This window comes from Oncorhynchus mykiss, chromosome 4 (genome assembly GCF_057628025.1).
Source record: "Oncorhynchus mykiss isolate SJ-2025 chromosome 4, ASM5762802v1, whole genome shotgun sequence".
Taxonomy (NCBI): Eukaryota; Metazoa; Chordata; class Actinopteri; order Salmoniformes; family Salmonidae; genus Oncorhynchus; species Oncorhynchus mykiss.
In genome coordinates, this window is record NC_143025.1 from 71,684,537 (window position 1) to 71,701,606 (window position 17,070).

At 40.5% G+C, this 17,070-nt stretch overlaps 1 protein-coding gene and 1 pseudogene across 1 annotated transcript in view; one reads left to right on the top strand and one right to left on the bottom strand.

Moving 5' to 3' along the window:
- The window catches only part of LOC110522328 (very long chain fatty acid elongase 4), a 466,463-nt gene that overhangs the window by 426,746 nt on the left and 22,647 nt on the right, over positions 1 to 17,070 (top strand). The window lies entirely within an intron of this gene.
- On the bottom strand, positions 11,759 to 16,326 carry LOC149984130 (uncharacterized; annotated as a pseudogene).

Below are 17,070 nucleotides of genomic sequence, written 5' to 3' on the forward strand. Positions count from 1 at the left end.
TTCTCCTTTGCCATCCACCTGACAGGTGTGGCATATCAAGAAGCTGATTTAAACAGCATGTTCATTACACATGTGCATCTTGTGCTGGGACAATAAAAGGCCACTCTAAAATATGCAGTTTTGTCACGCAACACAATGCCACAGATGCCTCAATGTAGCTAGACAAGGACGGGAAATAGATGTCCTCTGGCTACACTATGGTGCTAGCCTAGAGTATGTTGTTGAGACTACTGTAGACCTTCATTGCAAAACAGTGTGTTTTAATCAGGTATTTAGTGACTTGAATATATTTCGTATAGTTTTATCTAAAAAGTATAACCTTTTTAATGTTTCAGTATTTTTCTGTATTTTATACTTCCTCCTCTGAGGAGCCTCCACTGGAGTACACATTCTCCAGATATGTATGTTCTTAATTTGATATATGGAGCTCGGATATTCTCTTTAATGGGACAGTTTTTACATGCATCCAATCCGGACTTCTGAAATCTTCCAGGGAGATATCTCGGGTGAGATATGTTCAACACACGCACCTGATAGGCTTGCACCGCTTACATATTTGTAGAATATTCTAACTCCGGAAAGAGTAAGTGTCAGCATGCTGACATATCTAAGCCTTTATATTCAGACATGAACGAATTCACATATTTTCAGAAATGTATCTTATCTGTAGTCATACCTGATCATTTATGTATCCGAATTGGTATGTCTGTTCGAAAATGGGCTAAATCCGACTCATGTAATGTCCAGTGCCCAAATGATTTTACCTGTAAAGGCGCTGAAAATCATTGTGCTTCTCACAGGTGACATATCTGAGCATACATTTACACAATAATCCGTAGTAGGCTACACAAGGCATGTAAAGGCAAACATCGGAAAAAATGCAGCATAGCAAATCCACAACACATGTTTTCTGGGAAGATGTAAACATAGACCAATGTTTGCGATTTAAAAAAATAAGAAGTATTTAACAGAAAATAAAAGTTGCACACCCTCTATACCCCTACCTGCCCAGTTTGTTGTTGTGGACAATTTGATGGGTGCAGATTGGGTCGTCTGCGGCAGTCCCTCGCAGTCCAGACCCAACGCCGTGGTAGAGTGTTGGTCTGTGTCCACTCCAAACTGTTAATGCATAAATCATGGATCAAAACTGTGTAAGCTAAAACCCTAAAAGGATGATATATTATATTTGCATGTGCTGAAAACTCAGAAACCGTTCTTATTTTCAGCATATCAAAAAGCATAACAAGATCCGCATATGGACTTCAGCCACGAGATGCATATCTGGACTCAATATAGTTTCCTATCTTGAATGTGCTAAGAAAACACTTATATGCTATGTCTCTACAGTCAGTATTTGTCAATATGAAGAGAGAAAATAGGATGTCACATATCTCCCATAGGAAATGTCCATGTGTGATACTCAGAGTAATCCCAATATCATATATCCAGACACATCTGGATTCACAATTTGTGTTGGATATGGTGCATATCCACAAAACTCCAAATATGCATTGGAAATGGTCTGTATTCTCTTGAATATCAAAATGGTGTAATGTAACCAGTACGCTCTCGCACGTACACACACACACACACACACACACACACACACACACACACACACACACACACACACACACACACACACACACACACACACACACACACAAACCTCAAAATGCTCCTTTGAGGACCCCTCTTTTAGCCATACTTACACCAGAAACTTCACATGTACAGAAGCACCTGTTTTCAATATACTTTGTATCCCTCATTTACTCGAGTGATTGCTTTACTTTGGTAGTTACCTATATGTACACCCTTTATCTAGGTACATTCTTGGTAAATGATTGTCTTGGTTGCCAGTTGCATTATAGAACAAGTGTGAAACTAGACATTAATAGAAGGAGAAGCAACCCCAGTTAAAAATGTCTGGTCAGCACAGCATAGTCTATTTGATCTATTGTGTTTTGTGGAGCATTTGCCATTTGCCATTGTTATTATGTAAGACAGGACACATAACAATGGTCGTCTGGTCTATGACCTGTAATGAAGCCTGGTATTTGTTAGTGAACACTTCATAAGCTCTCAATATCCTGCTCATATGAATTATGATCATTATGTCTGCTCTGTGTAGTGGCTCACCGAGAGAGACTCTTGAGCGTTGCCTTGTTTTGTCTTGGTTGCCAGGCAGGCGAATACCAAAACAGTATTTGGAGACCTTATGAAACTGGTGGTTAACACACAGCAAATTTCCCACTGAAGGGCACATGTATTGTGGAGAGCACCTGGGACAAACCTGGGAGACTGCTAAACTGCTGGGATAGACCATATTCAAACACACACATACACGCACACATGCATGTTTTACTATCCTTGTGGGGACCAAACAATTGATTCCAATTCAAAATCCTATTTCCCCTAACCCCTAACCCTACACCTAACCTTAACTTCTAACCCTAACCCCAAACTCCTAATTTTAGGCCTAAGTGTAACCCTAACCTGAAACCTAACCCCTAAGCCTAAAATAGTATGTTTCCTTGTGATCGGCATCATTTCTGAATTGTCCTTGTTTTACCATCCTTGTGAGGACTTCTGGTACCCACAAGGATAGTAAAACCAAAATCACACGCACGCACACACACACGCACGCACGCACGCACGCACGCACACAAACACACCCTCCTGTCCCTCCCCCACACTCCAGCAGATTGGGTTCTCTTGTGGTAGTCGTGTCTGGGATAATAAGCTGCGAGGAGGCTGTGAGAATGATAGCGCACTCACAGGAATAAGGCTGAAGCGAACTCCCTCAAGATGTGTTTTGTTTGAATCAGGCCTCTGTTTCAGCACATGCGGACTGGAAATTACAGGCTTACAGTAGAGGAATTTCGTACAGTGTGTGTATGTATACCATTCTCAATTGAAATGCGTGTGTATGTGTAGCTTCTCAATAAATGTACACATACACCCCCGCAGCCCTCGCAAGGGGTTGGGGGCCCCCTGGAGGTCGCTCCACCTTCCCAGATAGTGTATGAACATGCAAAAATGCTTAGAAATTACAGTAAATGTACTTTAAAACAGCACCATTTTCTCTCAGCCTCATGAAAAATGTAGAATAGCATGAGATTGGCTATAAAACTACACACACAAACACACACACAGCGTGTTGTCCCCAAATGACCTCTCAGTAAGGACACCCTTTCTCTCCCTCTCTACAGCCACTCCCTCTCTCAGGGCCCAGCCAGATATACCCAGAGGAATAAATAATCTCTCTCTCTCCCTACTCCTTCAATCGCTCTTCCACTCCCTCTCCCTCTATCTCTATCTCCCTCCTTACAGCCACTCCCTCTCTCGGGGCCCAGCCAAATATACCAAGATGTGGGAAATAAAGAATCTGTCTCTCCCTTCTCCTTAAATCTCTCTCCCACTCCCGTTCTGACTTTCATTTCAAAGAGCTTTATTGGCATGGAAAACGTATGTTTACATTATCAAAGCAAGTTAAATATATCATAAACAAATGTGAAATAAACAATCAGAAATTAACAGTAAAGTTTACACTCACAGAAGTTTCAAAAGAATAGAGACATTCCAGATGATATATTATGATATGTAGAGTGTTGTAACAATGTGCAAAAGGGAATATAAATAAACAAATAAAATGGGTAGTATTTACAATGGTGTTTGTGCTTCACTGGTTTCCCTTTTCTTGTGGCAAAAGGTCACACATCTTGCTGCTGTGATGGCACACTGTGATAGTTCCCTTAATAGTAATGGGAGTTTATCAAAATTTGATTTGTTTTCTAATTATTTGTGGGTCAGTGTAATCTGAAGGAAATATGTGTCTCTAATATGGTCATACATTTGGCAGGAGGTTAGGAAGTGCACGTCAGTTTCCACCTCATGTTGTGGGCAGTGTGCACATAGCCTGTTTTCCTGGCCTGCAGCTTGACATAAAGTGTAGTCAACTTTGTTCTAAAGGAAGAGATAATCTGATTGATTTAATAGGGCAGAAGAAATCCAGTTAATGGGTGGAGTTTTTAACAGATGCGCTACTTTTGGAAACATAGCGTCGATTTGACCTGATAATGTTGTAAATAAAACTTTCCTGAGTTCCAAATTGTATCATTTTGAAGTCATTCTTATGTTACATCAGTCAGACAAATGTTGATAACACTTTACTTGACACCCAGTGCCATAACACATTATGACACTGTAATAACATGTCATAATATGTAATGACAAGTGACATAACTTGTTATAACCAATCATAATATGGTCATAACACTGTCATGACCCGTATATTTACACTTGTTATGACATACACTACCGTTCAAAAGTTTGTGGACATGGTTAATGTTGTAAATCACTATTGTAGCTGGAAACGGCAGATTTTTTTAATGGAATATCTACATAGGCATTTAGAGGCCCGTTATCAGCAACCATCACTCCTGTGTTCCAATGGCACATTGTGTTAGCAAATCCAAGTTTATAATTTTAAAAGACTAATTGATCATTAGAAAACCCTTTTGCAATTATGTTAGCACAGCTGAAAACTGTTGTGCTGATTAAAGAAGCGATACAACTGGCCTTCTTTAGACTAGCTGAGTATCTGGATCATCAGCATTTGTGGGTTCGATTACAGGTTCAAAATGGCCAGAAACAAAGAACTTTCTTCTGAAACTCGTCAGTATATTCTTGTTCTGAAAAATGAAGGCTATTACATGCGAGAAATTACCAAGAAACTGAAGATCTCGTACAACGCTGTGTACTACTCCCTTCACAGAACAGCACAAACTGGCTCTAACCAGAATAGAAAGAGGAGTGGGAGGCCCTGGTGTACAACTGAGCAAGAGGACAAGAACTGTGCATTATAGTGTCTTGTTTGAGAAACAGGTGCCTCACAAGTCCTCAATTGGCAGCTTCATTAAATAGTTCCCGTCTTCACTGTTGACGTTGATACTGGTGTTTTGTGGGTACTATTTAATGAAGCTAGGTTAGCAGTAAAACCTCAAAATCAGCCCTAGCCTTAACAGGAAGCCAGTGTAGAGAGGCTAGCACTGGAGAAATATGATCACATTTTTTGGTTCTAGTCAAGATTCTAGCAGCCGTGTTTAGCACTAGCTGAAGTTTATTTAGTGCTTTATCCGGGTTGGCGGATAAAGGGTGGCTACTTTGAAGAATCTAGAATATAAAATATATTTAGATTTGTTTAAAACTTTTTTGGTTACTGCATGATTCCATATGTCTTATTTCATAGTTATAATGTCTTCACTATAATTCTACAATGTAGAAAATAGTAAAAATAAAGAAAACCCCATGAATGAGTAGGTGTCCAAACTTTTAACTGGTACTGTATATAACATAAACATATGGTTGACACATAGGTTATGGTGTAATGCAGGTATTCCCAAACCGGGGTACTGGGGGTACACGCAATTATGTTGGGGGTACGGGAAAAAAAACTATGTTCTTCACATTAAACTTTTTTTCTTTTTTATTATTCACATTTTCAAACAGTACATTTACATTTTCCAACGGGGCTATACATTTGGGTGAGGTTTTCTTCTCCTGTGAGTAGCCTCGTTTCACTGCCAAAAATGAAATGAAACCATCTAGTGTTCAGCGAAATACCAACACAAGGTCAAATACAGGTAGCCTAGTCAAATAATGAACATCCAATCACAGTAACCGTTACTCTCTCACGGGAAACCTTCACTCTTGCGCAGACATTTAGAAACAAAACATTTTAAAATAGACAATTTAAAAGATATGCCACAGGAGTTTTTGTGCGAGAATAAAGATGACTTTCGAGTAGTAAGACATTTTTTAAAGCAACAGATACCATCAATAAGAAGGGACTAGAAGAGTTACAGTGCCTTGCGAAAGTATTCGGCCCCCTTGAACTTTGCGACCTTTTGCCACATTTCAGGCTTCAGACATAAAGATATAAAACTGTATTTTTTTGTGAAGAATCAACAACAAGTAGGACACAATCATGAAGTGGAACGACATTTATTGGATATTTCAAACTTTTTTAACAAATCAAAAACTGAAAAATTGGGCGTGCAAAATTATTCAGCCCCCTTAAGTTAATACTTTGTAGCGCCACCTTTTGCTGCGATTACAGCTGTAAGTCGCTTGGGGTATGTCTCTATCAGTTCTGCACATCGAGAGACTGAAATTTTGTTCCCATTCCTCCTTGCAAAACAGCGCGAGCTCAGTGAGGTTGGATGGAGAGCATTTGTGAACAGCAGTTTTCAGTTCTTTCCACAGATTCTCGATTGGATTCAGGTCTGGACTTTGACTTGGCCATTCTAACACCTGGATATGTTTATTTTTGAACCATTCCATTGTAGATTTTGCTTTATGTTTTGGATCATTGTCTTGTTGGAAGACAAATCTCCGTCCCAGTCTCAGGTCTTTTGCAGACTCCATCAGGTTTTCTTCCAGAATGGTCCTGTATTTGGCTCCATCCATCTTCCCATCAATTTTAACCATCTTCCCTGTCCCTGCTGAAGAAAAGCAGGCCCAAACCATGATGCTGCCACCACCATGTTTGACAGTGGGGATGGTGTGTTCAGGGTGATGAGCTGTGTTGCTTTTACGCCAAACATAACGTTTTGCATTGTTGCCAAAAAGTTCAATTTTGGTTTCATCTGACCAGAGCACCTTCTTCCACATGTTTGGTGTGTCTCCCAGGTGGCTTGTGGCAAACTTTAATCAACACTTTTTATGGATATCTTTAAGAAATGGCTTTCTTCTTGCCACTCTTCCATAAAGGCCAGATTTGTGCAATATACGACTGATTGTTGTCCTATGGACAGAGTCTCCCACCTCAGCTGTAGATCTCTGCAGTTCATCCAGAGTGATCATGGGCCTCTTGGCTGCATCTCTGATCAGTCTTCTCCTTGTATGAGCTGAAAGTTTAGAGGGACGGCCAGGTCTTGGTAGATTTGCAGTGGTCTGATACTCCTTCCATTTCAATATTATCGCTTGCACAGTGCTCCTTGGGATGTTTAAAGCTTGGGAAATCTTTTTGTATCCAAATCCGGCTTTAAACCTCTTCACAACAGTATCTCGGACCTGCCTGGTGTGTTCCTTGTTCTTCATGATGCTCTCTGCGCTTTTGACGGACTTCTGAGACTATCACAGTGCAGGTGCATTTATACGGAGACTTGATTACACACAGGTGGATTGTATTTATCATCATTAGTCATTTAGGTCAACACTGGATCATTCAGAGATCCTCACTGAACTTCTGGAGAGAGTTTGCTGCACTGAAAGTAAAGGGGCTGAATAATTTTGCACGCCCAATTTTTCAGTTTTTGATTTGTTAAAAAAGTTTGAAATATCCAATAAATGTCGTTCCACTTCATGATTGTGTCCCACTTGTTGTTGATTCTTCACAAAAAATACAGTTTTATATCTTTATGTTTGAATTCTGAAATGTGGCAAAAGGTCGCAAAGTTCAAGGGGGCCGAATACTTTCGCAAGGCACTGTATATATATGGTGAGCTACCGAGTGGCTAGGACAGGCAAGCCCCAATACTATTGTGGATGGAGGACTTCATTCTTCCTGCTGCCACATATATGGCTGGGACAAAGCTGGGGGAAAAGGCCTAAAAAACTATACTGACAAAGTCTTCATCAAACAACACTGTTTCACGATGCATCAGTGACACGGCAGGAGATATTTTGAAACAATTACTGGTTCACATACAAGCCAGTGAATTATATGCATTACAGTTGGATGAGTCAACAGACATGGTCGGCCTGGCACAGCTCCTGGTATATGTCCATTATGTATATGGGAGTTCAAATAAGGAAGACATCCTCTTCTGCAAACCACTGGAAACCAGGACAACACAAGGACATTTTTAAAGTACTGGACAGCTTTGTGACATCAAATGGACTTTGGTGGTCAAGATGTGTTGGTATCTCTACTGATGACGCAAAAGCCATGACAGAGAGACATAGTGGAGTGGTAACGCGTGTGCAAGCAGTTGCTCCCAATGCCACTTGGGTACACTGCAGCATCCACCGAGAGGCTCTTGATGCCAAGGGAATGCCTGACAGCTTGAAAGACCTGTCGGACACTACAGTGAAAATGGTTAACTTTGTTAAAACAAGGCCCCTGAACACTTGTGTATTTTCGACAATATGCAATGATATGGGCAGCGACCATGTAACGCTTTTACAACATACAGAAGTGCACTGGTTATCAAGGGGCAAAGTATTGACACATTTTCTTTAATTGAGAGACAAGCTTAAAGTTTTCTTTACTGACCATAATTTTCACTTGTCTGACTGCTTGCATGATGACGAGTTTCTCACATGACCGGCTTATCTGGGTGATGTTTTTTCCTGCCTGAATGATCTGAATCAACGATTACAAGGACTGTCCGCAACTATATTCAATGTGCGGGACAAAATGTTTACTATAATTAAGAACTTGGAGCTCTTTTCTGTCTACATTAACAAGGACAACACGAAGGTCTTTCCATCATTGTACAATTTTTTGTATGCAAATGAACTCAAGCTTACGGACAATGTCAAATGTGATATAGCGAAGCACCTGAGTGAGCTGGGTGCGCAATTACGCAGGTATTTTCCCGAAATGGACAACACAAACAACTGGATTCGTTATGCCTTTCATGCCCTGCCTCCAGTCCACTTACCGATATCTGAACAAAAGAGCCTCATCGAAATTGCAACAAGCGGTTCTGTGAAAATTGAATATAATCAGAAGCCACTGCCAGATGGCTGCGCTCAGAGTTTCTTGCCTTGGCAATCGCGTTGTTAAGACACTGATGTCCTTGGCAACCACGTACCTATGTGAGAGTGGATTCTCGGCCCTCACTAGCATGAAAACTAAATACAGGCCCCAAACAAACACAGAAATAATCCCACACAAAACACCAGAAGGCAACAAGGTTAATAAACCCACAGAAATTAACTCAATAGAACACAGGTGTAAGAAACAGACAGAACCAAACGAAAAAGAAACATGGATCGGTGGTAGCTAGTAGGCCGGCGACGACGACCCCCGAGCCCCTCCCAAACAGGGAGAGGAGCCACCCTTGGTTGAAGTCGTGACACCAATACAACCCAACAGAGTTATGTGCATCTTTTCAAGCACAACCTTCTCATTAACCTGTGGTGCATTATTCACAATTTTTACGAATAAATAAGGTTTTATATGTAAGATGGCTAAATAAAGATAAAAATGATTGGTTATTTGTTAAGGGATTTTTATGAATAATGACTAAATTATGTATGCATTTAAATCAGAACTATAACTAAACAGAATACTACTATGTTGGATGTATGGATGTATGAATCTTATTATAATCATAATACTGAATGTAATGTGTGTGGTTTTCGTCAAGAATTAGAAGGACTTTCTGTTCCTTGTTGGAAACGAATGGAGCTATCGTCAGACTGGCTGGAATGCTTACAGGACATCCTATCTCTACCCAGGGAGGGGAGAGACCTTGGGCTAGTAGTAGATTGTTTAACAGGTGGCAGACAATGTGGGAAGGCTTGTGAACTATATTGCCATTGTATCGGAGAGAAGGAGAAGCAGCATTCAAAACGTTATGACGAAATGTGATGTATGTAAACCAATGTACATTGTATTATATTCAGTACTCTCAAGTATAAATGCTATTTATTGATTTTGAGACTGGTCTCTGTCGATTTTATGCAAATAAGTTTCTTACAAATTCTTAGAAATGGGCAGAGTGTTTTAATTGAATTGGTTGATGAACATATAGGAATGAAATTCCTTTAACATTATTTTTATATTATTATTTGTGCCCTGGTCCTATAAGAGCTCTTTGTCACTTCCCATGAGCCGGGCTGTGACAAAAACTCACACTCTTTCTTATGTTTAATAGATGTATTGTATAGTGAGTGTGTGGCAGGCTTACAATGATTGCAAAAAAACAACATCTGGGAGTGTGCTGACCCAGGTGCTAGAGGAGGTACGCAGCTGGAGGTTGAATGTTTGAACGGGTGCGGGACTGTAAAAAGTGGTGTAATGGAATGTTTTGCCTTGTGTGGTAGGTTTTGTGGTATAGACACTCTTATGTAGGTGTCATAACTAACCATAAAATAACTACCGTGGTAGGTTTTGCGGGTTTTTACACACTTATGTAGGTCTCATTATCAGCCATATAGTAATGCATTATATGTCACAACAGGTCTAAATATATGACAGTGTTATACCCATATTATAACAGGTTGTGACAAGTTATGACATCTGTTATGACATCCATTCGGAAACTAACTGCAACTCTTTGTTAAGTGTTGCTGTCATTTTGTGTATAATCTTGAGTCATCCGCATACATGGACACACTGGCCTTACTCAAAGCCAGTGGCATGTCATTAGTATAGATTGAAAAAGGTAAGGAGCCTTTTTGTCAATTTGTTTACTGTAAAATAGCATTGTATCTGGTTAAACACAATTGTTTCCAAAAGTTTACTAAGGGTTGGTAACAGGCTGATTGGTTGGCTATTTGAGCCAGTTAAGGGGGCTTTACTATTCTTAGGTAGGGGAATGACTTTTTTCTTCCCTCCAGGCCTGAGGTCACATACTTTCAAGTAGACTTACCTTGAATATATGGCAAATAGGAGTGGCAATATTGTCCGCTATTATCTTCAGTAATTTTCCATCCAAGTTGTCAGAACACAGTGGCTTGTCATATTTGATAGACAATAATAATTTCTTCATCTCTTCCACACTTACTTTATCGGAATACAAAATTACAATGCCTGTCTTTCATAATTTGGTCAGATATACTAGGATGTGTAGTGTCAGCTTTTGTTGCTGGCATGTCATGCCTAAATTAGCTAATCTTGCCAATGAAAAAATCATTAAAGTAGTTGGCAATATCAGTGGGTTTTGTGATGAATGAGCCATCTGATTCAATGAGTGATGGAGCAGAGTTTGATTTAAATTTAATTTAAGGTGCTTGTCATTACGCATCACGGACCAACAAATATTATTAACGTCAACAATATAGGAACCATTACAAAACGTATTGTATTACGTCTTATAGACAATATTAGACTTCGGTTTTCCTAGATATGGCTACTATGTTGTCATCACTACATCCGATGGAGTTGGATACTGCTTTCAAACAAATTTCTGCAGCATTATTAAAGATATGATCAATACATGTTGATGATTTCATTCCTGTACTGTTTGAAAGCCAGTCAATATTTAAATCACCCAGAACGTATACCTCTCTATTGATATCACATACATTATCAAGCATTTTCACACATGTTATCCAGATACTGACTGTTAGCGCTTGGTGGTCTATCGCAACTTTAGGTGAGGCAGGTCAACCTGTAGCCATATTACTTCAACAGTATTTAAAATGAGATCCTCTCTAAGCTTTACAAGAATGTGGTTCTGAATATAGACCGTAACTACCACTGTATGATCAAAGGTATTATCAAAGTGAGTATCAGAGATTGTCAGAATATGAATGTCATCTGTTGCTAGACAATTATTGATTTCATGAACCTTGTTTCTTAAGCTACTTATGTTAACATGGCTATTTTTTAAACACTTTTCTGGGATGCTTGATTATTTGACTTGCTTTACTGGGAAGATTAGTAGAGGTAGACATACTCTGGTTAATTTTATTAGTGCAGGGTGATCTGCACACAGTGGACTTCCTACTAGGGCACACTGCTTCAGTATTACTCTGGTTCATAGGCATATGATTAGTGAATACAATCGCTGATGGATCAGCAAAGGCATTCTGGGCAGTAAGAGGGACATAAATTAGGTTACTTACATTGTGTCTTCCAAAAATGTACATTTGCTGATGCATTATGACAACTCAGCAAACACAATGGTAGGAATTAAATGAGCTGGACTTGAGTCATTGATAAGGCATTGTCTCAACGCAGCCTTATAATGTTGTGAAGGAACTAGGAATCCAAATGATTTGAGTGTATCCCATCCTCTTTATAATATGAGCTTTGTTTCCAGAAGGTATCAAAATTGTCAGAAAATGTTACACTCACAGAGCTGTAATGGTCTCGTAACCAGTTATAGAGGGCTAAATGTCTGCTGAACCATTCAGTGCCACAATTTAGGGAGGGCAGAGGTCCAGACATTATGGGGCGTTTGTTGGTGTCAAGTAGAGACCCAATCAGTTCTTTAAAATCCATCTTCAGCTGTTCTGAGCTGCCCTTCATAATATCATTTGACCCCGCATGAACCATGACAGTATCAGCCCCGGCTGACTGACTCACAGCCTCGGGAAGCATCCTGGTGATATCCTGAACTTTTGTCCCAGGAAAACACAATGCCTCACCATCGAACTCCCTATCACAATCGCCGGAATGATCCGGCCTCTGCCATGTCTCGAAGCAGATTGCGAGGCCAGAGCGTGACAGAACTTACCTGAGAAGAGGGCTGCTGAGATGCCGGCTACGCGGAGGCCACAACAGCCAAATGGACAGAGCTCTGATCCAGAGAGCATGGCCCAGCGAGGGGTGCCGCGGTGGTCCAGGCTGTGCCCAGGCAGTTGATTGACTAGGACAGGGAGAAGTATCTGGAGGGGCATCCACAGCTATAGAGAGAACACCCAAGCCCCCGGCAAAAGACAGTTGGTACAGGGGCTCAAAGCGTTTTGAATGTCTTAACTGGAATAAATCAATCGACATAATAGTGATGACAGACTGAGTTAATTTTTAATTAGGCCAACAGTTGCATAGGCCTGCATGATGCAGACATGCATAAAGCAAGCTCAGCCCTGTGAGTTCTATTGTCCATCTACTGTCCATTGTTGTTTGCTCTGTGTCTGGGTAGAGGAAACCCCCCTGTTAGTCTAGTCTAAATATAATTAATATGAACAAGTATAAGTTTGCTGCAGTTTGACAGGGTTTTCATCCTCCCCCACGCCAGGGGTTTTCTACATGTGTTTTTTTTAAACCATGTGATTAGAAAAACTGGTCTCATCATAGCCCATATAAAACCTTTTTCAAATCCTGTCCTGCCCTCAGTGGAAGAGTTTAACTATTCTCCAACACCATCCATCCATGATGAGCATGTCCTGCACTGAAGCCTACGAACACCTCAACCCCTGTCCTGCACTGAAGTCAAGCCTCTGAACACCTCAACCCCTGTCCTGCACTGAAGCCTACGAACACCTCAACCCCTGTCCTGCACTGAAGTCAAGCCTCTGAACACCTCAATCCCTGTCCTGCACTGAAGTGAAGCCTCCGAACACCTCAACTCATGCCCTCTTTCAATCACTGCTGTGTTCCCTTCCCAACACGGTGTAAGTAGCCATCTCATTCCCATTCATCATATTGTACTATAAAACTTTTTTTTTATGCTTTAGGTTAAAATAAATAGTCTTTGACCATTTTTTTAACACGCTTTGTTGTCTTCACGCCTATACCGTGGGACTCCCGTCCTCTTAAATTGTTCAAGTCGCCAGCCTCCACTGCTCTACTCCTTATATGTAATGAATTGTCAGATATCTGGAAATATATAGATAAAGATATCCCCTGACATTGACCTTTTTCACCCAGCGGTGTGGCACGACATGATTTCACCAAGTAGGACACATTCCTGGATCGTCTTTATTATTGTCCAGGGAACAACATGTCCATCAACCAGTGACATCATCAACATGCACAAGACGTATAACGCACCCTTTGTACCCACCAAAACTCGAAATTGGCGTGCTGTGCACTGCTGCAAAATCTGCACTGCTTTTCAACATTAGAGGTAAGCTGTTCCTTTACCGTGACCCTCAAGTCAAAACATTGCAAGCATGATGATACTGAATGTTATAGACCACCGCTTAGCATCGAGCTAGCCTGCTAAGAGTAATTCATTTCAAAAAGTGAGCAAGCTAGGATTTAGTGAGCTGGCACTGAAGTGCCATCCCATGTTTTTTATTCGCTGACAATATGTTTGGATGATTATTGTTGAATTTGTTGAAGTCTTGCAAGTAGCTTAAAGTAAATGGTGGGAAAATAGTTAACTAGCTAGTAACAATATCATTATCAGCTAATAGGAAGTTAATACTAAACAAATGTGCCATTTTATATTAGGCAAATGCTCAAGCACAAACATATTATTAAAAGTATGGTCTAAGGGCCCGGGGCTGGGTTTCTACTAAGCTAACATTGAATTGTTTTAAGAAGGTCATACCAAGGATCATTTAGCTATTTGATTTTGTTTGTGCAGAAATTCTTCACAGTTTCATCAGCTGGTCTCAGAAGATCCCACAGGTGAAGATGTGGATGGGGCGGTCCTGGGCTGGCGTGGTTACACGTGATCTACGGTTGTAAGGCCGGTTGGACGTACTGCCAAATTCTCCAAAAACAACATTGGAGGTGGCTTATGGTAGAGAAATGAACATTCAATTCTCTAGCAACAGCTCTGGTGGACATTCCTTCAGTCAGTATGCCAATTGCATGCTCCCTCAAAACTTGAGACATCTGTGGCATTGTGTTGCGTGACAAAACTGCACATTTTAGAGTGGCCTTTTATTGTACCCAGCACAAGGTGCACCTGTTTAATGACCATGCTATTTACAGTTTTTTACAATCGCTAGGACCCATTTCCCAATACTTCGGTCACTTTTTCGAAACACTTCACACAGTTCTCTTAACCAACTTTCAGCTTGGCATAGCAGTTCATTTCACATCCAAAATGCACTAAAACTACCAAAACACTTCATACATGTCTCAAATCGTCTCATTCTTCCATAACACTAGCAAAGGTTGTCACCCAACAAGTACTCTTTGTCACTCATAAAACAACTACCTAAAAAACACTAACAACAGGAAGATTTCACAATGTTTTCTTTGGAAAAATGACTTTACAAAACAAGAATGACACCTCTCTACTGTATAGAATTCACTGCAGTATATGTTACAGGAATTAATCAGACATCATGCAATATGCTTCAATATGTTTATGTCATTTTTTTGCATTGAGTGATTCCAAAATACAAAAATGTGTATATACACCATCTACCAATACAGATACAGTAGCAATGCTGGTCAACCCTGTCTTCTGCATTTGGCCACAGGTTCTCATCCACATCCACATCTTGGGCAATACACCTAGGAAATAATATTTTGGCATGTTTTTATTCATAGGCAGTCATCCGATGGTTGAAGAAGACAGATTCTGGAGTCAGTGGGCCTCCTCTATGGGGTTGAAGAATGGAGAGTAAGGTGGAGAGTAAGGTGGGAGGAAAAGTGACACCATCCTGGGATGGGTGCAAACCACTGTGACTGCATGGGAGTGGTGAAATGTTACATTGTCCCACACAAATACAAACGTTGGCCGATTCACTGCAACCCTTTCCTCACCTGGCACAACCCTTCCATGGAGGTCATCCAGGAATTAAATGAGACGCTCAGTGTTGTATGGCTCAATTTGTGTAACAGCAATCGATCAGAGGATATTGCTGCACACATTGTGATGTTGGCACCCCTCTGGCCCGGGACATCCACTGTGGCTCTTTTCCCAATATATTCCTTCCTCGCTGCCGTGTTTTGGCCATGTTGAAACCAGCCTCATCCACAAAGATGAATATGTGGGGTGTTTGCCTGGCTTCAATCTCCATGACTCTCTAAAAATAAATCCACAAGGCAACATAAGAGTTAGGCTATTACGGTAGTTTATATTACACCTAATAACATGCCATTGTGTGCCTCTGCCCTGCTTGGTTTTGTTCAAAACCAGTTCTGTATTTATTAGTCATCTTACCTGAACATATTGGTTCCTGAGTTGCTTGACTCATTCAGAGTTCCTCTCAAAGGGGACAGTGTACAACTGCTTCATCCTGACTTGATGTTGTTTCAGGACTCTAGAAATAGTTGTTATGCTTACGTTGTGAATATTTCCAAATGTAATGTCTGCCAACACTCTGTCCCGAATCTCTGTGAGTTTTCTGCCATTGTTTCTGATGACCATATCAACGATTGCAGTTTCCTGCACAGCAGTGAAAATCCTACCTGTCCCGCCTGTGGGAGGTAACATTTGGGTCAGAAATACAAAAACAATTACACCCACAAGTGGGTTTGGAGGCTGTGCTCAATTTACTTCTGTAATGTGCAGTTCAGTCAGATGCCCTTGCAGAATGCACATCTTACCTGTTGTTTTGACAGAAATGTCTCACAATAGATGCCACTGTTGAGCGTTGCAGATGTGGCTGCACTCTCAGACCAGCCTCTCCCATTGATAGAACATGATTTATTACATTATCAATAATAGTAGCCCTAATCTCATCTGAGATTACAGCTCTTGATCTTCCTCTCAGTCTTCCACCACGCATACGTACTCCTCTTCCTCTCCCAGACACTCTTCTTCCTCTGTCAGGCACTTCTCCCACTCTGGCTGGGTCCATGTTTATATTACAGTGCAGCATTATTCCCAAGATGTCCCCTTTTGTATAGATGGTAATGAAATTGAAAGACTAACTCCTGGGTAGGTGTTCAGCTACAATGGGAATCAGCTGTGGTTGGTCCAATTGTTTTGATAGTGTTGAATTTTTTAGATTTGGAATATATTTCAATACGATATTACTATAGAAATGTAGCAAATTGCTGTCCTATTCAATGTTGTGTTATGTTAGGTTTTGAACTTAAGTTGAACCGTTTTAAAAAGAGTATGTAAACATGTGCAAATTGGCCTGTAGGTACATAGAGTTTTGGTGATGGTTGTGTCTGAGTGAGAAAATAATTCATGAAATTTGAAAGATGTAGTCATTGAATGCATTCTGTGCCAAAGCAATGACAAATGATCCACAGTTTAGCCCACATAGACTGCTGTTTTGTGTGAAGAGTTTTGAAAAAGTGACCTAAGTATTGAGAAATGGGTCATAGTGATTGTAAAAAACTGTAATCAGGTTCTTTATATGCCACACCTGTCAGGTGGATGGTTTATCTTGGCAAAGGATAAATGCTCACTAACAGAGATGTAAACAAATCTATGCACAAAATTAGATAGAAATGAGCTTTTGGTGTATGTGGAAAATTTCTGGGGTCTTTTATGTCAGCTCATGAAACATGGGACCAAC